Here is a 21,325-nt window from a genome sequence, read left to right as displayed (position 1 = left end):
CACAGAGAAGGCTGTAGCTCCATGGAATTGAGGAGATCAAAAATGCTGTAGACATATGGAATGGGTGGTGAATATGGAATCCAGGGGTGTTTAATGGAGTGTATGACATGTAAAGAAAGGGTGGGGGTAGGCAGAGAGGGAGAATAGAACATTAAATACACTTAAACTGCAGACTATAGAGATTTATGGTTTCCTGCAATTTAAATTTCATATTATTCTCAGTGCTGAGCTCATCATCTATACAAGCCTGGCCTACAGTAATTACGCAGCAATAAAAGCCTATTAGCATTTAAATGTAAACATTTTAACTACAAAGCAACTGTCAATCTTTCAGACTTTTATTAATTTACTTATGTATTACTACCGTAAAAGTGACTGTAAAGTATTTACTACAGGAAACAGACTACCCCCCACACACTTCATTAGTTTGGATGACAGTTAAACACCCTTCATGAAGTTACTCAGTACACTAAGGAGTTAAGATATTCTGCTAATATGACACTCACCAGAAAACTACTATGAAAACTGTTGATAAGAAGGCAATGAAAAACCGAACAAATGTGGTTTAGCTTCTGGCAGATACCAATTTCCAATCAATTGCGCATTAGACCTTACACAACTTTATTATATTATTGTTAATACTGACACATAAAAAAAGAACATTGCCCCAAAAATGTCTACATTTGGAAATGTTAAAGTTAGTACATCTTTTCACCCAATGCGACGCACCTTACTACCTACCTGTTCAAACTTCTGTACCAGACTCTTTAGCACAGAAGCAGCATTATTAGTTTTATAAGGACTGCTCTGTCTAGTCACAAATCAATTATACTAACAGAAGCCTGTATTTAAAGGACGCACATTACTGCAAACGTTCCTTGCCAAAGCACTGAGCTATGGCTGCTTAAGCAACACGGCATTTAAAAACTGAATCTACATCCATGTGCAAACAGCACCATACGTACATAACTCTGATTTTGTTACCTGCCCTTGTTATGTTGCCGTTAAGAACAGTTCTTTGTTTTCCTCTACTTTTGCCATTGCTGACTATCACTCTTTCCTTAATCCATTTTTCTAGAATCATCAAGACAGCTCCCATCCGTTACCTTCTTATTGCAACAAACTGTCAATACAAATTTGTTCTGGAGACCTACGGCTAAAAACATTGCAGCATACGGGAAGAACGTTGCCAGCTGATCCAATTATGCAAATTCTTGAAACCTTCTCTATGAACCTGTCCATGGACAATATTTAAGTGCACAACAGTCAGTTTTAAAATAAAAAATACTTTCTGCATCTGTCTGCTAGTGTTTTTATGCTTAGCAAAAACCAAATGCCAGCAACGGTTCTATGCTTTCGCAAATTCGCAATACATTTTCTATCCTAATAATGACACACATTGCACTTCATGATTAAGACTCAGGATTCACTCACTCGTTTTATTTTATATTTATTTTACCTGGAGGAGGAGCCGAGGGAAGAAGTAGAACTTGTAAAAGACAAGTGATATATTTCCTCATCATTCGATGAGACTGCTGCTGCACATGTAAAATGAACGATGGCTTGGGGATAGGGTTTCCATGCCTTCCTCTATCTAAACTACTAAATCGTCTCGTCTATCCAGATTAATTAAAAACAAAAAAGCTTTCTCCCTCTCTCATCTTCTAAATTGAACTGGCTGTTGCACGTGTGGACTGTGTAAAGATAATCAGTACAGTCAGCCACACCCCTTGAGCCTCAGCCGAATTCAGACAGGTTGGCAGGCTGCTCACAATGCTGACATCATCACACACGCCCCTGTGCATGATGACATCAGCAAAATTGCAAAGAAAAATCAAACATTCCCAGGGAATTAAGGGGGCCACTCAGTAATTCGTGGCACCCCATTATTTGGACCTCAAAATCAGTAAACACGGAGGAATTCAGTATGGTTGAGAGGTATGAGACATGATAGTGACAGGATAAGACACAAGTACAGACAGACCTGGAAACACACAATAACTAAGTAGTAAAGCTATGTAACAGAGATGATAGTGACAGGATAAGACGCAAGTACAGACAGACCTGGAAACACACAATAACTATGTAGTAAAGCTGTATAGTAGACATGATAGTAACAGGATATTGAACAATGGGTGAAGGCTATTTGCCTAATGAAGAATAATCTGTTTGTATGGGGCTCACACAACAAGCACAGAGACTATGACTGCAAACATCCAGAGAAGAAAAGTTACAGCTGTTTGCAGACTTAATAATGTCTGTGAGAAAGGGAGCCATTGTCCATACACACACACACACACACACACACACACACACACACACAGGCATAAGCTGCTGAAACATTTTATTTGGCAACAGACAATACCCATAGGAGGATCATTGACAGTTCAATAAGAATTAGGGGGGAGGGTTAGGCATAATGGCTAAGGTCTTTACCTCACAGATACAAAGTACAGGGTTTAATTCGGACCTCTGGTTGTTGGTTAGGCTTGTAATAAAGCTACATTCTCTCATAAAAACATCCAAGGCCAACTTTGAGAGAAAAATCGCTATGGACACTAAAGATAACCACAAGGCCTTCTTCAGCTATGTTAGAAACCTAGGCGGAAACCTTCAGATATGTTCAGAGTTAGTTCACAATGACAAAAAATACACTGAACCCACAGATATTGCCAACATTCTGGGAGACAGGTTCAGTGCAAATTTCTCCCCTCCCTCACCCCCAAAAGAAGAAATACTTATCCCAGCTGACTGTAACCTCCCTGTCATCTCAGATGTCCAGGTGAGAACCGCCCTCAGCAAAGCTAAAAACACAGCATCAATGGGACCCGACGGTATCCCAGGTTGCGTGCTACGTGAACTCCAAGAGGAGCTAAACCCGCACATAAAAATGCTATTTAACCTTAGCCTTACTACAGGATATGTACCTAAAAACTGGTGTACAGCAACAGTAGTCCCACTCCACAAAGGAGGCACCTCTACTGACCCTGGTAACTACCGCCCCATAAGCTTAACCAGCCTGGTCTGCAAAGCTATGGAAAGAATCATTATGGAACTAATAAACAGAGACATTGGGGACTTACAGACACTTGATCCCACCCAGTTTGGCTTTGTAAAAGACAGATCCTGCCTTTTAAACCTGGTTGACTTTTTCGAAACAGTCACTAGAGCTATTGACGAGGGCAAAGCAGTCCATACAGCCTACCTGGACTTGGCTAAAGCATTCAACACAATACCCCACTCTGGCATCATAGACAAGCTCAACAGCTTAAATGTAAATCCATATGTCACAAGATGGGTGGCAAACTGGCTAAAGGATAGAACCCATAAAGTCAAAATCACTGGAGCCATGTCAGACTCAAAGCCAGTGACAAGTGGTGTCCCACAGGGCTCTGTCCTGGGATCCCTCTTGTTCAGCATTTATTTTTCAGATGTGGAAGCAAACATGGGAGGGTTGTGGCTGACAAAGTTCGCAGATGACTGCAAACTAGGTGCCATAGTCGATACACCAGCTGATACATACATCCTACAGAAAGGCCTCACTGAAACAGACAACTGGTGCCGGAGTCATGGCCTTAAACTGAATGCCAAAAAATGTATAGTTATCCCCTTTGGGAAAAACAAAGTGCCCACAAATTATCACATAGGCAGTAACCCACTGAGTACAGAAAAAGTAATCAGAGACCTGGGGGCCCAAGTCGATAGTGACCTCTCATTTGACATCCACGTTGCCAAAGTGGTTAGAAAGACTTTCTACCTTGCCCACCTTATCATGAAGGGATTCACATCCAGATCAAAGGAGGTCATTGTGCCCCTGTACTCCTCCCTTATCAGGCCCATGATTGAGTACAATGCCCCATTTGGTATGTACCTCACCCGGCACTTGCAACAGCTAGAGAGACCCCAAAAGTACCTCACCAAGAGGATCAAGGGTCTCAAACATATGTCATATGCTGCCAGACTAAAGAAACTCCAGCTCTATTCAGTAGCATACCGCCTACTCAGAGGTGATCTGTGCCTGATGTACAAGGCCGTGTCCAACCAGGAATTGATGGACATGCTCCACCTCAAAAAATCCAAATCCATCAGAACCACGAGAGCTAAAGATTTGAACCTCAGCACAAATATGAATAGGACATGCTGGAGGGACAGATTCATAACTCAGAGGCTTCCCATACTCTGGACCAGAATCCCAGTTTATATTAGGCAGAGCCCCTCACTGACTCTCTTCAAAAGAAATCTTGACGAGTGGATGGGAGATCGTAGGTTTACCCCAGGGGTCATCTCTGTGTCACTATTAGACAGAGGCACAGTAAGCTAATTCTATTATGTAAGGGGGTCTTTACTGTGTCACTACTAGACAGAGGCACAGTATTCTAAATCTATTCTGTTCACTTTTGTACCATTACATGGGGTGGCGAAAGCCACATCACTATGGCTAGGCTTATAAATGCCCCAGGGCAGATAGCCTAGTACCAAACTATGAAACTATGAATAGTCTGCAAGCTAATAGCCTACTATTTACCTATGAACCTAAGAACCTATGAATGTCCATGAACGTCTACATTATAACTGTTTAACAGAGGACATAACGTGACACTGAATGTGATGATTCCAGAAGTAAACTTATCCACAATAGGAGAGACATATACATCTTAGTATGGTGGAAAGGAATATAAAGAAAAATAGAATATCTGGTATAATAGCAAGAACAGTTGTTGGTAAGGCAAACCTTTAGCTTCTCTACAATGTTTTGCTTCTATTGTCAGGTGGGATAGAGTTCCATAGTTTGGCTATGTAGACACGGTATGATGAGTCATCACAGTGACTGCTGGACTTAACTACTGGAAAGAGTCTTTGAATTTATGAGCACAAGTGTCTAGGTGGAATATATATTTTTGATTAGGGTGCTCTGTGATGGGTAACTGTCCGGCTTGTGTAGTACTGAGAGATTTTATTGATTCAGAGTGAGTTGATGGTTTAGCTGTAGCCATTAATTTTTTGGAGGGTTATACAATGGAGTGTTTTATTTGGAGTGTAAGATGCAAAATAAATAATAATTAATTTAATCAAATAATACATGTATGTGTTGTTTTTATGCCTGAATTCTTTTGTCTTCTTTCCTCATGTTTAGTTGCTGTTTTTGCTTTCCTTTATCTTCATATGTTGATTGATATGCCCACAATAAAATATTGGGTTTATGTCTATATTTGTTTTATGCATACATTTTTATAGTACGTATAAATATATTTTACTGACTTGTTTTGTTGGTTTTGTATATTGTGAGTATCATTTACTACTGTCTGTTGACTATTGTTGCTGGTTCTTGTGTTTCTTCATTGTTTTCTGCTTCTATGTAGTTAATAGAGAGTGCTGATTACACTCCCATATTTGGGAAAAGACAAATCAGTTAAGCACCAGAATGGTGCATCACCAGATCTTAATAAATGTTATGTACCCCTTGCATATGTTGTTAAAGTCAGGTCTTGTTCCAGGCAGAAAATCTGCCTGTACTGAGTAGCAAATGAGAGAGGCAAAAACAAAATATTTGTTTCTGCCTTCTGTCCATACCGGTAACATGTCCCCAATTTCTCAGACAAACTCAATTGCAGGAATAACAGGCTGCATTGGCATCTATTTCCTGAAGGATACAAAGTCTGAAACTTAAATGGTTGTCATTATTTAGTGACATCAATCTTCAGTGGTTTGTCTGAAAACCACAAACTTTACGAGGAACAGAACAAAAAAACATGAAGCAATAAATAATCTGGACGTCCCGCAAAAATCTAGACGGTTGAGAGGTATGAAAGGTGAATGTAAACAAATGGGCTACATTACACTGCCTATCCGACAGCACTCACTAAGTGTTTTATGTCTTGAAAACTGGGAACAATTAACAATTGTTTTCCCTGTAACTATTAGTACATGGAGCAGATAAAGCTCCACGTACTACAAAGAATTATGATCATCTCACCAATCATGACCTTCATTTATCTGTTGTCGACATAAATACCAAGAAATTCACCTTTCAAGCTTCGCTCTTGCGGTGAATTTCTTGGCTTCCATATCTTAAACACATAATAAGCGGGTTATGACTGGCAAACGAATCATGATCCTCTATATAATGATGATTCTTTTTTTTTCTTTTTCTTTTAGATGTGTCTGTTTAGTTGTAATGTAGTTTTAGACATCTAATAGTATGCTACAAATAAATATTTTCCATGTTGTAAATTCATTTACTACTAGCTTATAATATGAACTTAATGATATTTCATGTGTGTGTACTGTAATAGCCACAATCTCTCTAGCTTCCATTCCTATTTGTAATACTTGAGTGTTTGCTTCTTAACTTTTTTGTGGTAACATTTTGAGCATTAGATTATTTTCAGTACAGCTGTTATATTCTATGTTCATAGGTAATTACTAGGCTAATGATCCCCAGGGGTCTTTTTAATCCTAGTCGTGCTTACCAAATGTATCTGACAAGTTTTGATACCCTAGGGGTTACTTTAAGGGGTATCTGCATGCTTGGACATGAGTGGTCAAACATTTGCAGGTTGCATCTGTCTACTAGAGACATAGGTGCCAGACCAGAGGTAAAGTTCCAATTCCTCATTCACTGGTCCAAGTTATGCTTGAACTGGATTAGGGAAAAACTCTGCTTCACATGAATAAGAAGCCTGTTCCAGAGAAGGGGTAATCTCCGAGACACATAGCTGTCCCTCCAACATGTCATATGTATGTTGCACACAAGGTTTAGATCATTAGATTAGGTAATTCTGATGCTAATTGCTTTGTCGATATGGTCCATCACAGGGGATCAGGGGATGCTTTGTAGGCCAGGAATAGATCGCTTCTCAGGAGTCCGTAGGAGACAGAGTACAGGGATAGTATGGCTTTGAGGCAGATCATGTAGGACATGTTGTTTACACGCTGTAGTCATTTTGTGAGGAATCTCTGTGGACACTCCAGTTTTTGCATATACCTGTTCAGGTACATACCGAAGATGGCACTGTACTCAATGACTGGTCTGATGAAGGCTGAGATCAGTGGAACAATAACATGCTTGGACCTAGAAGCCATATCCTTGTTTATAAGTTGCACAACATAGAATGATTTCTTATTACCATAGACACATGATGGTCAAAAGTCAGGTTATTGTCTAGATGCTTTCCAAAATTCTTGACCAATGGATCAACTCTTAGGATATATTATCAATGTGGTAGTTTTCAGGGTGTAACCATCTTAGCAAAGGATACTATTATGCATTTCTTGGCATAAAGTTTTACACCATGCCTCTGGCAACAGTTATTACTGTGCGTCAGGCCTTCTTTGGGGATATTTGTGTCTTTGTGGGGATTCTAGGACTGTGCCTAGTTTGCAGGTGGCTGCAGACTTGGTCAGCTGGAGGGTCTTGACTTTGGTCAAGACTTTGGAGAAATAGATGCCAAAAAGAATCGGCCTCAGAGTTGAGCCTTGACAGACTCCACTAGTGACTAGCCTCTTTGTGGAGGTAGACTCCACTGTCCTAACTTCTTAGGTCTTGTCTGTGAAGCAGCTAGCTATCCAGTGGGCGACATAAGAGTTTATACCTATACCTTGTCAGTTTGTCTACAGTGCCTGAGGGGGTATTGTGACAAATGCTTTGGCCAGGTCAAGGTAGGCATTATGCACCATTTTACCCTCATAAATTGTTTTGGCGACCTTCTCGAAGAAGTCTACCAAGTGGAGTATGCATGACCTGCCTTTGATAAAACCAGACTAGGCTGGATACACTGTCTGAAGGCTTTCTATGTTATTGTTTATCATTTCAATGATAATTGTCTCCATGGCTTGCATTTGACACTAGTCATACTTATGAGGCTGTAGTTACTGGGGTCCAACGATGGCCTACCATTGTGCATCAGCATGACAGTTGTAGTCCTCCATTCATATGGCATGAAGCATGTCTGAAGGTCACAGTCAAATAGCAATTCCGTGCTGCCTGTATGTTTTCCAGTGCAAATCTTTCCTATGTAAGCCATCTTACTCCTTCATTGCCTAGTCTTGTAAAATACATTTTTGTGTTAATCCATATTTTACTGACTATTCTATACTCTTCTCAAAGAGCTGTACTATTTCTTAATTGGTTATATAGTTTATTCTTAGTAAATTATGGTAGTTAACTGTATCTTTTCCATTTTTTCTTTATCCCTTAGTTATTCCTGTGAATACATTATTTGCATTTGTTTATCTACTGTCTGTCATTAGGCTAATGGTTTTGTTTAATTGTGTATGTTTTATATATATATATATATATATATATATATATATATATATATATATTTATCCCTGCCATATCTCTTAACTTCTTAGAACAAGAAATCTGGACAAAGGCACAAATAATGGGGAGACAAAGGCCAAAAATATGGACACTTTTTAAATATTGCTCTTACAAACATTAAAAGTAGATTGAATAATGGGTTTTACATAAGCATGACTTTTATGAAGGATATGAAGTCTGAAATTCAAATGTGTGCCATTATTTTCTGACTTCAGCCCTCAATGATTTGCCAAAAAACACAATTTTATGAGAAACAGACCAAAAATATAAGGCAAAAATCTGGACAGTTGAGAGGTATGAGTCCTGCTCATAAGCTTACGAACTACTGATGACATATTCTGCTCCATTTATATTTCTTACTGTTACACTTTTGCATAACATTATCTCTGTATATTGTATAAGTTTTCAGGACTGATACTTTCTGGGTCTATATTGCATTGTTTTTGTTTTTGCCAGTCTTGAAACATGTTGAAAACAGTGTTTGTTTTCTTGTATTTTCCTCATTTTTTTTTTTTTTTTTGCTTCAAGAGTTGCTAGTTGTTCTGGTGTTATTCATGAGTATTTTTTCCTCATTTTGTTTTCCGTGTATTCATTTTGTTCTGTATTGCTATGTTTATATATCTGACAGGTACAGAACACTTTAGGCAGTCTTTCTTCTGTAGGACTTTGGGTGCTGAGGTACTTCCTGTCTCTTTCCTTGAAGTGTTTGCTTGTTAAAGTAAGGACATTTGTTTCAAATAGAATTTTTAATATTGCATATCAATCAGTATTACTGGTTGCATCAAAATGTAGCTCCATTTTTGTAGGTATACTTATTTTTCTCTCTGACTTGATACTGCCTTCAGATAGTTTGTAGTTTCTGTTGCTTCATGAGGTAGAAGACTTTTTTTCAGAGTCTCGAATTACAGATTATACAAATAAGTGTACAGCAGTGTTAAGTTACGTAGCTGAATTTTGTATATTTAATTCTGATTTTTATGCAGAGAGGTGTTGCAGTTGGCCTAGTTGTATCTGTCTTTCTTTTTTCTATCGATCTGTTACTTGTGGGAATGTAATGAAGGTTTTGCTGCTTTATATCATTTAAAGTGTTAAATGTTAATGTTTTACTTTACTAAAGCAATTTATGTACCTTAGATGTACAAAGATGTCCTGCAGAATTATGCATGGTCTACCACAGAGATTCTGAAATGACGCAAAGTAGCTTGAAAGTAAATATTGATTAAGAAGAAAGAATTTCACATCCCAGTAAATAACTAATTAAGAAACCTGATCATGGAAATGACAGTGGCAATGGGGAGAGAGACGCTGTATAAGTGTGGCTAGAAAATTCATGAAAAGCATTTGTAAGTGTGAGGGCTGCCAGCCTAGCTGGATAGAATTGTGCAGATAATTCTGTCATTTGTGGGTATGGATGTTGGAGTGCAGGCTTGTTTTCTTGAGTGGGGGAATGTGCTGTGAGATGTTGAACTTCAGGAGTGTGTGGCAGTGTTGCCCTCTGCTGTGAAGGGGCTGGGACAGGCATTTCATGTCTGTCCTTTGCGGTTGGGATTTGTTCGTGCCTGTCCTTTGGGGTTGGAGTGCAGGCTTGTTTTCTTGAATGGGGGAATGTGCTGTGAGATGTTGAACTTCAGGGGTGTGTGGCAGTGTTGCCCTCTGCTGTGAAGGGGCTAGGATGAGCGTTTCGTGTCTGTCCTTTGTGGTGGGATTTGTTTGTGCCTGTCCTTTGGGGTTGGGGATTCGGAGTCATTCTGTCTGGGCTGGCACATTCTTTCTGTTGTTTTGGCCAAGAGTTGTATTGCTGGATTTAAACATGTGGATGTGTTTTTATCTGGTTTCTGGATGTGGAGGAGAGTGGATGCGGTTTCTGTTGGCCTGGGGGGCCCCGGGAGGGGTGGAGAGTGATGTGGTGTTTGTCAGAGCTGCAGTTTCAGTTTGGACGGAGAGAATCAGAGGGCATTGAGCATTTTTGTCTTGACCATCCAACTCACAGCACTGTCTTGCTCATATGTAAGTTATCTTAGACTTGTGTTTTCTTTTAGAAATAGCTAGGGACTAGAAATATTAGACTAAGTGTTTTCCTGTGATGTCAGAACTGTACTACTAAATTAAGTATTTCTGTGTGATCTCTGAACTCTTGACTAGCCTTGTGTAGTAGAAAGTATTGTCTTGTGGTTTTAATTATTTATTATTAAATATTTTAAAACCTTTTAACTTTGGCAGGTTTGTGTAGAGGTAAGTTAAGCTCTAAGAGTACATTGCATGTATATAAGGATCCTATACCAAGTCACTCTAATAAGCCTTGACTGTTTAGTTATACTACCAATTGGATAATAATATTGCACAGTAATAATTGGACACCCTTTTAAGGGCCTTTGAGTAGCTGATAAGTATTAGCTGGGTGGTGGCAGGGATTTCTACCATATAGTCTGGGTAAAAGGGGCACAGCTGGAGAACCTGTGCCAGCCTTCCCCAGAAGTGTCTGTGTGGTTGTGTAAACTCTTATCTCAAAGTGTGTGTGTGTCAGCTACTTGGACAGGAACGTGAAGTACTGGTTAGACAGTGAGGGTGCTGGATATTTTAGCTTGCCCAGCTGGCTGAGATCTGGACCTTATAGCTGTGCCAGAGGGGAGTCTTATTGGGGACCTGGAGAGCAAGGGAGCGACCAGCCCCAGACTGACTGTGATCTCTGTGTGCTCTTAAGGGAAATTGCACTTTGATGTGTGTATTTGTTATCCTTTCCTCATATATGAGATGCCATCTCTGGTCTTAGTGGTGAGGATTGAGGCTCCTTGACTGCTGGGCCAGGGCATGGGCGTCACATTTGTGTTTGGCAGCGGTGGGATATCCACATCACATATTAATTAGTTGGCAAATACTAATTGGTGTGTAGTGGTGTGGATAAAGTGAATCCTGTAGTTTGTGTACAGTGAGCTTTGAAGGTGTTTTTGTACTCTAAAACAGCCATGCAGTGAATACTCAGATTTCAGATCACAATTGTTTTATTTCTTTTGTTAGCTTAGTTAGTCAGGGTGAGCAGACAGCATGTCAGTAGAGGAATATGGAAAGCTGACAAGGAGCCAGCTGGCAAAGATGTGCCAGGCTAGGGGACTGGCACATGGAAACCTGACTAAGGCAGACCTGATTGCAGCCTTGGGTACAGCAGCATCAGAAAATATAATAAACTCGGAGAATGGGCAGCTCAACCTTTCTGCAGTGGACTTAAAAATCCAGATGGAGCTAAAGAGACATGAGTTGGAGGCCAGGCATGTGGAAATAGAAGCAAATGAAAGACTGCAACATTTGCAGGCTGAGGAGAATGAAAAATTGATATGTCTAGAAGTGGAGGAAAAGGAGAGGCAGAGGAAGCATGGGAGAGAAATGCTGACTCTTCGCCGGAGTCATAGAGGGATTGGGGAAGGGAGTAACTGGACCCCAGAAGCACAACAGGTCAATAAATTTCTTCCACAGTTTAATGAGGAGGATAGTTTTGATAGTTTCATTCATATGTTTGAGAGGGTATGCAAACAGTATAGTGTTGACCAAAGGCTCTGCGTATGGTTCCTGATCCCCTTACTCCATGGTAAAGCTGTAACTGTATTATCTAAAATGTCTGATATTGCATGTTTTGATTATACTGCTGTAAAAATTTGTCTATTAGAGTTTTTTAAGCTAACACCTGAAACGTATAGGAAAAAGTTTCGTGAGCATAGATGCAAGGCAGATGAAAGTGTGCACGAATATGTTGCTGAATTGAGCACTTATTTCCATAGGTGGGTGAGAGGATGTCATGTCACCACTTTTGAATGGCTGCCAGACCTTTTGGTTAGGGAACAAGCCTGTAGCACTTTGCCTGAGGACATGAGGATCTGGTAGCGGATAGACAATGTGGTACTTCAGATGAGTTGATGAAGAAGGGGGACCTATACCAGGCAAGCAGGGCAGCCCTGCACAGGAAGGGGACCCCCAGTATTGCTCATGGGTCTAGAGGAACCCATGGTGGGCAGCACAGACTTCCTCAACAGAATCTGCCAGTAGCAGGGATAGCCACTAATCCAGGTACATGTCCAGGAGCTAGGGTTAAATGTTTTGAATGCAACCAGTGGGGCCATGTGGCATACAGATGTCCAAGGAGGCAAGGTGGGGAACCAAAGGTGAGGGGAGCCAGTAAGTGGGAAAGACAAAATGCCGGTAGTGGGTTGTCTGGAGACAACAGGGGTACTAATCTACCATCCTGCAGATGTCCTGACAGGGAAGGATTTGCATGAGGCAGTACCATGTGCTTATGCAGCTACACGCAGTCAAGCTAGGAGACAAGGATGTGGGTCTGGTAGCCTGGGGGAGACACAGATAGACTGCATACTTGCAGCCAGGGCTGCTGAGGTGGTTACTTCAGGAAGGGAGCTACTCTGTAGAAGTAAGGCTGAATGTGAGCCACAGCTGCTTGTGGGTACTGATGTTCCCTTGGACAGAGTGAATGCAAAGGTAGAGGTGAGTAGTAGTACCCAGGCTGACAGTGAGGCACCACTGTCAGAGGATGCCAGACTTCCTGTGGAAAGGGAGCTGGGAAGGTTTACAAGGAGAGAGTTGAGACAGGCTCAGCTCTCAGACCTTACATTGCAAGGTCTGAGGCAGGTAGCTGGGGACGCACCTGATTCTCAAGGAAAGGGGGAATCTGTATACTGGGACAAAGGGTTACTATACGGAGAGTGGACCCCTGAGGGAGTGCTAGAAAGTGAGAGAGTACAGCAGTTGGTAGTGCCTAAAGTCTACCATCTGGTGCTTCTAGCCATAGCCCATGATATTCCCTTTGCAGGTCATATGGGCATAAAACATACAAAGAGGTGTATTATGCAGAACTTCTATTGGCCTGGAATTTCCAGAGATGTAACAGGGTACTACAAGACCTGTGAGCAGTTCCAAAAGGTAGGCAAGTCAGGAGACAAGGCGAGAGCTCCTTTGATGCCTTTGCCTGTGATTGAGGAGCCATTTCAGAGGGTAGCTATGGATATTGTAGGTCTTCTGAGTACCCCATCTTTCACAGGAAAAAAGTATATCCTAGTGGTAGTGGATTATACTACACGATACCCTGAGAAAGTGGCATTGTCCTCCACTGAGGCAGAGAAGGTGGCAAATGCTTTGTTTGACATTTTTAGCAGGGTAGGTTTCCCAAAAGAAATACTGACAGCCAGAGGTGCCAATTTCATGTCAGACCTGCTGGCTTGTCTGTGGAAGTCCTATGGGGTGAAGGACATGAAGACCACCCCCTACCATCCCCAGACTAATGGTCTTGTTGAGAGGTTAAACTCTACAATCAAGACCATGCTACGGGCATTTGCAGATCAGTTTAAGAGGGAGTGGGACAAATATTTGCCCCATATGGTGTTTGCTTACAGAGAGGTTCCCCAGGAATCCACAGGTTTTTCATCCTTTGAGTTGCTGTATGGGCATAAGGTGAGGGGACCTCTAGATTTAATTTGAGATGAGTGGGAAGGTGAGTGCAAGTCTCAACAAGTAGTCTGTTGTGGCATATGCTCTAAACCTTAGGACAAGGCTCAGGAAACTCATGGGCTTGGCACAGGAGAACCTGGCAGAACCCCAACAACAGAAAAAGGTGGGGTATGACAGGAATGCTCAAGCTAGAGAGTATGCTGTGGGGAAGCAGGTAATGGTTCTCATTCCTGTCAGAAACAACAAGCTCCAAGCAGCTTGGTAGGATCCCTACAAGGGGTTAAGAAAGATAAGTGATGTTAACTACATGGTGGAACTGCTAGGCAGATGGCAGGGGCACAAATTGTACCATATTAACATGATGAAACCTTACCATGATATGGAGGCCCTTGTGCTGAGCATTTGCAGTGGATTGCAGGAGGAGTCTGAGGGAGATCTGGGGACTGATCTCCTCAGTGAGGCTCGGGCTGACACCTCAGTGGAAGGGGTAGCAATGTCCCAGCAGCTATCTCCTACCCAAGTTTGAGAAATCTGAGCAGTGTTGCAGGAATTTGGGGACATGTTTACTGGGAAACCAGGGTGCACCCACCTGGTGCAGCACCAGGTGGTCACAGGACCCCAAAGGCCTATTAGGCAGGCCCCTTGTAGGGTGCCTGAGTGAGTCAAACAGACTCTGAGGGAGGAGGTACAGGAGATGTTGGAATTAGGGGTGATTCAAGAGTCCAGCAGTCCCTGGGCCTCCCCAGTGGTGCTAGTGCCAAAGAAGGATGGCAGCACCATGTTTTGTGTGGACTACAGGAAATTAAATAGTCACACAGAGTCAGATGCTTACCCCATGCCAAGGACAGATGAGGCCCTAGAGCAGCTGGGTGGGGCCAAGTATCTTACAACCATTGATCTTACCAAGGGTTACTGGCAGGTGCCCTTGACTCCTAGTGCTAGAGAGAGGTCAGCCTTTGTGACTCCTTTTGACTTGTATGAGTTCACAAAGATGCCCTTTGGGATGAAGAATGCCCCAGCGACTTTCCAGAGGCTGGTAGATCATATCCTAGCAGGAACAGGAGGGTTGATCCTTGCTTACCTTGATGATATTGCCATCTACAGCCATTCCTGGCCAGAGCACCTTCAGCATGTCAGGGACGTGCTGGGCAAACTACAGAGGGCAGGGTTTACCATTAAGCCAAGCAAATGTCAGGTGGGTATGGCGGTGGTCTCCTACCTAAGACAGAGTGGGGAGTGGTAAGATAAGGCCAGAACCTGCCAAAGTGGAAGCAGGTGAGGGCATTTTTAGGGACAGCAGGGTACTACAGAATGTTTGTCCCCAGTTATAGTACCATAGCTGACCCCTCACAGACCTGACAAGGAAGAACAGGCCAGATAACGTAGTGTGGACCCAGCATGTGAGCAGGCATTCCAGAAGCTTAAAGAAGCTTTGGGAGGACCCCCTGTGTTAGCCAGTCCAGATTACAGCAAAGAATTTGTTGTGCAAGTGGATGCTTCAAACCATGGGGTGGGGGCTGTACTTAGCCAGATTTGTTCAGAGGGGGAAGAGCACCCAGTGGTTTATCTCAGTCTTAGGCTCCAACCCAGAGAGGAATGCTATGCATATGTAGAAATGGAATGTCTAGCCATAGTGTGGGCACTGCAGAAACTTCAGCCTTATCTGTATGGAAGGAAATTCACTGTTAAGACAGCTCACAACCCCCTAATATGGTTAAACAGAGCCAGTCAGCAAAATGCCAAGTTGCTAAGATGGAGCCTAGGGTTGCAAGCATATGATATGTCAGTGCAGCACTGCAGTGGAAGCTGCAATGCCAATGTAGATGGGGTCTCAAGACAGGGAATGGGGTAACGTACACTCAGATAGACCTAACCCTCTCAAGCAGTATTTCTCAAGGGTCACTTGAAAAACTAGCTTGAGTTCTCTGGGGGAAGAAATGTGAGGGCTGCCAGCCTAGCCGGATAGAATTGTGAAGATAATTCTGTCATTTGTGGGTATGGATGTTGGAGTGCAGGCTTGTTTTCTTGAGTGGGGGAATGTGCTGTGAGGTGTTAAATTTCAGGGGCTGTGGCAGCATTGCCCTCTGCTGTGAAGGGTCTGGGATGGGTGTTTTATGTCTGTCCTTTGGGGTTGGGATTGCTTTGTGCCTGTCCTTTGAGGTTGGAGATTCGGAGTCATTCCATCTGGGCTAGCACATTCTTTCTATTGTTTTGGCCAACAGTTGGATTGCTGGATTTAAACATGGGGATATGTTTTTGTTGCTCTGGTTTCTGCCTGGGTGTAAAGGAGTGTGGATGCGGTTTCTGTTGGCCTGGGGGCCCCGGAAGGGGTGGAGAGTGATGTGGTGTTTGTTGGAGCTGCGGTTTTGGTTTGGACGGAGAGAATCAGAGGGCATTGAGTATTTTTATCTTGATCATCCAAATCACAGCACTCTCTTGCTCATATGTAAGTTATCTTAGACTTGTGTTTTCTTTTAAAAATAGCTAGGAACTAGAAAGATTAGACTAAGTGTTTTCCTGTGATGTCAGAACTGTACTGAATTATTTTAAGTATTTCTGTGTGATCTCTGAACTCTTGACTAGCACTGTGTAGTAGAAAGTATTGTCTTGCGGTTTTAATTATTTATTATTAAATATTTTAAAACCTTTTAACTGTGGCTGGTTTGTGTAGAGATAAGTTAAGGTCTAAGAGTACATTGCATGTATACAAGGATCCTGTACCAAGTCACTCTAATAAGCCTTAACTGTTTAGTTATACTACCAATTGGATAATAATATTGCACAGTAATAATTGGACACCCTTTTAAGGGCCTTTGAGTAGCTGATAAGTATTATCTGGGTGATGGCAGGGATTTCTACTGTATAGTCTGGGTAAAAGGGGCACAGCTGGAGAACCTGTGCCAGCCTTCCCAAGAAGTGTCTGTGTTGTTGTGTAAACTCTTATCTCAAAGTGTGTGCGTGTCAGCTACTTGGGCATGGACACAAAGCACTGGTTGGACAGAGAAGGTGCTGGAGATTTTAGCTTGCCCAGCTGGCTGAGATCTGGACCCTATAGCTGTGCCAGTGGGGAGTCTTACTGGGGACCTGGAGAGCAAGGGAGTGGCCAGCCCCAAACTGACTGTGATCTCTGTATGCTCTTAAGGGAAATTGCACTTTACTGTGTGTATTTGTTATCCTTCCCTCATGTATGAAACGCCCTCTCTGGTGTTAGTGGTGAGGATTGAGGCTCCTTGATTGCTGGGCCAGGGCACGGGTGCCACTGTAAGCACATGACATGCATGCACAAACTCAATGTAACAAAGTGGTGAAAATAGCAACAAATCACAATAAGTGGATTCCAGCAATATTTCTTTGAAATTTTGTTCATTGAAATGGGAAGGAATTGTAAGTACAGAAAAGTCAAGAAGGGGAAAGCATAAGCAAAGGAACCAACAAGGACACTAAGAAGGAAACTGTGGGAGTGAGGAGGGTTATGAAACACACACACACACACACATATATATATATATATATATATATATATATATATATATATATATATATATATATATATATATATCATTTTTTTCTTTTGAGACAGCTGCACAGTTTCTTTTTATCCAAGATGAATAGAAGGGGAAGGACAGAAAAAGCAGATGTATGGAAGCAGGGTCACATGAGCAAACATATAACACAAAGACCAACAGGGGAGGTGGTGTCACAAAGGGAGCAGCTGACAGTATCTATAGACACATGCAGACAGAGGGACAAGTTGTGATGGGGAAGATTGGACAACAAACTGGGGATAGAAGTGACACACAATGAAGGGTAACACACTGATGGGAGATAGGGTAGAGATCCCGCACCTGACCACACTGCATTGTCTAGACACAGGTAGAGGTCAGTCACCAGTGTGATTTCTCTCTCTATTGGACCCTCCTTCACATGATATAAAAGGCAGTGCCAGGTAGTGGTGTAACTTTCCAAGCTACACAATTGTGGGCATCCCACTGCTGGTCCATGTACTCTACCATTGCCACCTCCTAATTCTGGTATATGATCAACTGTGATGAAATGTGAGTCCCCCCAGTAGCATCACCAGAAGGAACTACAACATCCTCCTCTACTGAATAATCACCAGTGGCCACCATGGACATTTCCAAGTTAGCCCACACTTCATTACAACATATCCATCACCCAATGCAAAGTAGAACAGGATCATGGTCTGGAGGGCTCTTGGCAGAATAATTCACTGCCACCCCCCCCCCCCCCATAGCCATAATAATATCCCATTACTTGGCTGACTCTTCACAACTGTCATAAAAAACTAGTCAAACCTTTCGGCTCCTATACTATTTATTTTTTACTTTTTTTCAGTTTTACAATTATTTCAGAGATTTGGATTTAATTTAAAACTATTTCAAAATTTACAGTAAAAACACTGGCAGACATTTGCTAAAATAAAACAAAATAGTATCACATCGAAAATAGACTTAGCATGAGAAACAGTAAATCTCTCTTTCCTTGAAACTCACATTTATTGAGTCCAACATGGACAAAAAATCCCCAACAGTATGGACAAAATAAGTTTTACAGGAGAGACGATGTTCACAGAAATAGAAACAAAGAGTGTTGTTGTTGCCAGAAGTTTCAGTATCAGAAACAACAAAATGTTATGATAAACAGAAATCAGCAGCAGAGATAAACAAAGGTACTGTAGGCAATAATTTTAAATTAGTTAATCTTTCTTCTGTGACGTTATCTAATGAACAAGTGAAAGTGTTAAGCAAAGGTTTGAGTTTTTTCCCTTTGGTAAGGGCAAATATTGTTTCTACAATTAATAACTTAAGAGAGTATGTATGGAAGTTAAATTTGAAATGTTTTTTTTTCAATAGTTTTAATGTTAAACAGAATGTTTTTAAGAAGCCAAGTTTATTTAAGCCACCCTTCAAGACAGAAATAGAATCATTTTTATTGACTTGTGAAAAAGTAAGAGATGTTTTGAGTAATAGAAGTGAAAATGCATTTTATAATTTGACTTTACAAGAAAAGAAGGTCCTAGAAGCTTTAAAACAATTATAAAAATATTTATATTACTAAAGCAGACAAGGACAATGCCATTGTAGAGTTTTTATAGACAAGGTATTTTGGATATTTTAAATGATGAAAATGATTATGCTTTAGTGAGTTTATCAGATGTTAGACACTCCTATTATTTTATTGACTCCCTTATTGAGGAGTGGTTGGTGGATGGAAGGATCAATAATGAATTGTCTGAATATTTCAGAATCAGCAAACCAAGATTGGGAAGGTTTTTTGGCCTTCCCAAATTTCATAAGAATGTGGATAAGCCTATTTTTAGGCCTGTTGTGGCCAGCAGTGAAAACAAGACTGAGTCCATGGCTATTTATGTGGACAAATGTTTACAAAGTTGTTGTTAAAGCAGAGTTTTATGTTAAAGACTCTTTTCATTTTACTAGCTGTATTAAAGGAATAACAGTGGGTAAGGAAGTATGGTTGGTTACAGACGATATAGTGTCATGTTACACTGTTATTCCTAATGAAGAAGGGTTGGAAAGGGTTAATCAAGTTCTTAGAGATTTACATTGTTTTTTTTTGCTGATGAAGTGATTTTGTTTTTTGAAATCTTTAATGTTATTTGTCATACAATTACTTTGTATTTGAGAAAGGTGTGGCTATGGGGGAGGCCAGTTCCGCCAATCTTTTTATAATGAGTTGGGAAAGAGAATTTATTTTAAATTCTAGATTTGCGGAACACATCATTTATTACAAGCGTTTTATTGATGATTTCTTTATGTTATGGAATGGAACTGAAGTAGAGCTGATGAATTTTATTATGTATTTAAATTATGCTTCAGACTTTTTAAAGTTTACTTTCAATTGAGACAAGGAGAGCATTAATTACCTGGATCTCACTGTATACAAAAAGGCAGACAAAATTATGGTCAAGATTTATAAAAAGATGGTTCAAAGTAATAGTTAAGATGGTTCAAAGTAATAGTTATCTGCGTTACAGCAGTATGCATAATGTTAGATTAAAATGGAATATAGTTAATAGTCAATTTGATAGGATTAATAGGCTTACAGATGAAGACATTTTTAATAGAAGGATATGGAGCTTTGAAAAATAAGTTTCAAGTCAGAGGTTATCCTAGCTATTTGGTAGAGGAAGCTAAGGAGAGAACATTAGCTAGAAGGAATTTCGGGTGCATCAGTAATAAAACTGAAAATAATACTGTATTTCCCTGAAAATAGGACCGGGTCGTATACTCTTTCCCCCCGCCAAAATACACATTAGGGCTTATTATCAGGGGATGCCTTATTTACCCTCCCCATACAACAATCTACATTTATTCATTTATTCATGTACACAAATCAACATTTATTCAAGCAGACAAATTGACATTTATTTGGTACTTTTATGTTATTGGGCAACAGTTCTAAGTAATGCGTTAACAGTTGTGTGAGAATTCTACATAAACAGTGCAACAAACATTTCAACTTCAGAATATCTACACCTTGGCTTTCACAGTCCAATATTTCATGCTTAACAGAAAGTGCAGAAAAATCTCAATACATGTGTATTGGAAGAGGGGAATAAAACTGATAGCAGAAGCAATCCATTCTGTTGCCCCTATAATGGAAAAGTTATTCAAATACAGTCAAGTCATCTTCTTCTGGAACATTGTCATGAGTCTCCAACCCCCGAATTCTGGCTTGCATTTCTTGCGACTCCATTTCCTGTAGAACCATTGGCACCAATCTGTCATGCCTAGCAATAGAGCTCTCCTTAAATGAGCACTGCTTGTCCACGTAGCCTACTCATAGTGTATTGGCAACACAGCTGTCAGTAATTTTATCCCTTGAAGTTTTCACCCAAGTCACGACCTCTTGCAGGCTAGGCTTCACAAAGTTTCCATGCTGATTTCTCTCCATTCTATTTTCAATGTAGTCAGTGAGTTCCATGCGCAAATGGTCCTTGAATGGCTTGTTTATTGCAATATCAAGAGTCTGGAGATAGGCAGTCATTCCTGAGGGAATCATTATTTGATCTATTCTTCTCCATGCAAGGAATTTCCTCATGTCTTTAGTGCAGTGAGTGCTGGCTGAATCCCAGACTAGCAGACCTCTTTCGCCACCTCGCAAAACAAGTGGCAGCATTACATTGACCCACTTCCTTATAACTTCTTGTGTGCACCAGGCTTTTTCGGTTTCAAGAATGTAAATGCCTGAAACATGTTCAGTCTTATCTTTCTTGCCCTTACTAATGATTAGAGGTGGGGTTTTCTTTCTATCTAGACGAATTGCCAAAATACAGGTAACATGGGCACTCTCGTAACCAGTGGAGGGAATGTAGATTGATGAGGCACCCCTCTGATCAATTGTTGCTTGAGATCCTTGGCCCATAAACACTGTAGTTTCATCCATAGCAATCATGATTGAGAGTTGGTATTTAGAAAAGTCGATGCCATCAACAAAGGACTTGAATGCAAGTGCACGTTTAATAACTTCAGTATCTTCCAGCTTGAACAGTGTTGTTGATCTTCTTAGAGA

The 21,325-nt window shown here is 41.0% G+C and overlaps 1 protein-coding gene and 1 long non-coding RNA gene across 2 annotated transcripts in view; one reads left to right on the top strand and one right to left on the bottom strand.

Annotated features, from left to right (window-relative positions):
* The window catches only part of LOC122813825, a 176,571-nt gene extending 174,828 nt beyond the window's left edge, over positions 1 to 1,743 (bottom strand). Inside the window, exon 1 of the long non-coding RNA XR_006366734.1 lies at positions 1,460 to 1,743. This is a non-coding gene — a long non-coding RNA (uncharacterized LOC122813825). The remainder of the gene's footprint in view (positions 1 to 1,459) is intronic.
* LOC122813824 (complement factor B-like) overlaps positions 1 to 21,325 on the top strand; it is a 436,913-nt gene that overhangs the window by 102,045 nt on the left and 313,543 nt on the right. The window lies entirely within an intron of this gene.

Source organism: Protopterus annectens, chromosome 10.part0, assembly GCF_019279795.1.
Source record: "Protopterus annectens isolate FY-2018-M chromosome 10.part0, PAN1.0, whole genome shotgun sequence".
In the NCBI taxonomy this organism is placed as follows: Eukaryota; Metazoa; Chordata; order Ceratodontiformes; family Protopteridae; genus Protopterus; species Protopterus annectens.
Note: the sequence above shows the minus strand (reverse complement) of the source record. Positions and strands in the feature narration are given on the sequence as shown.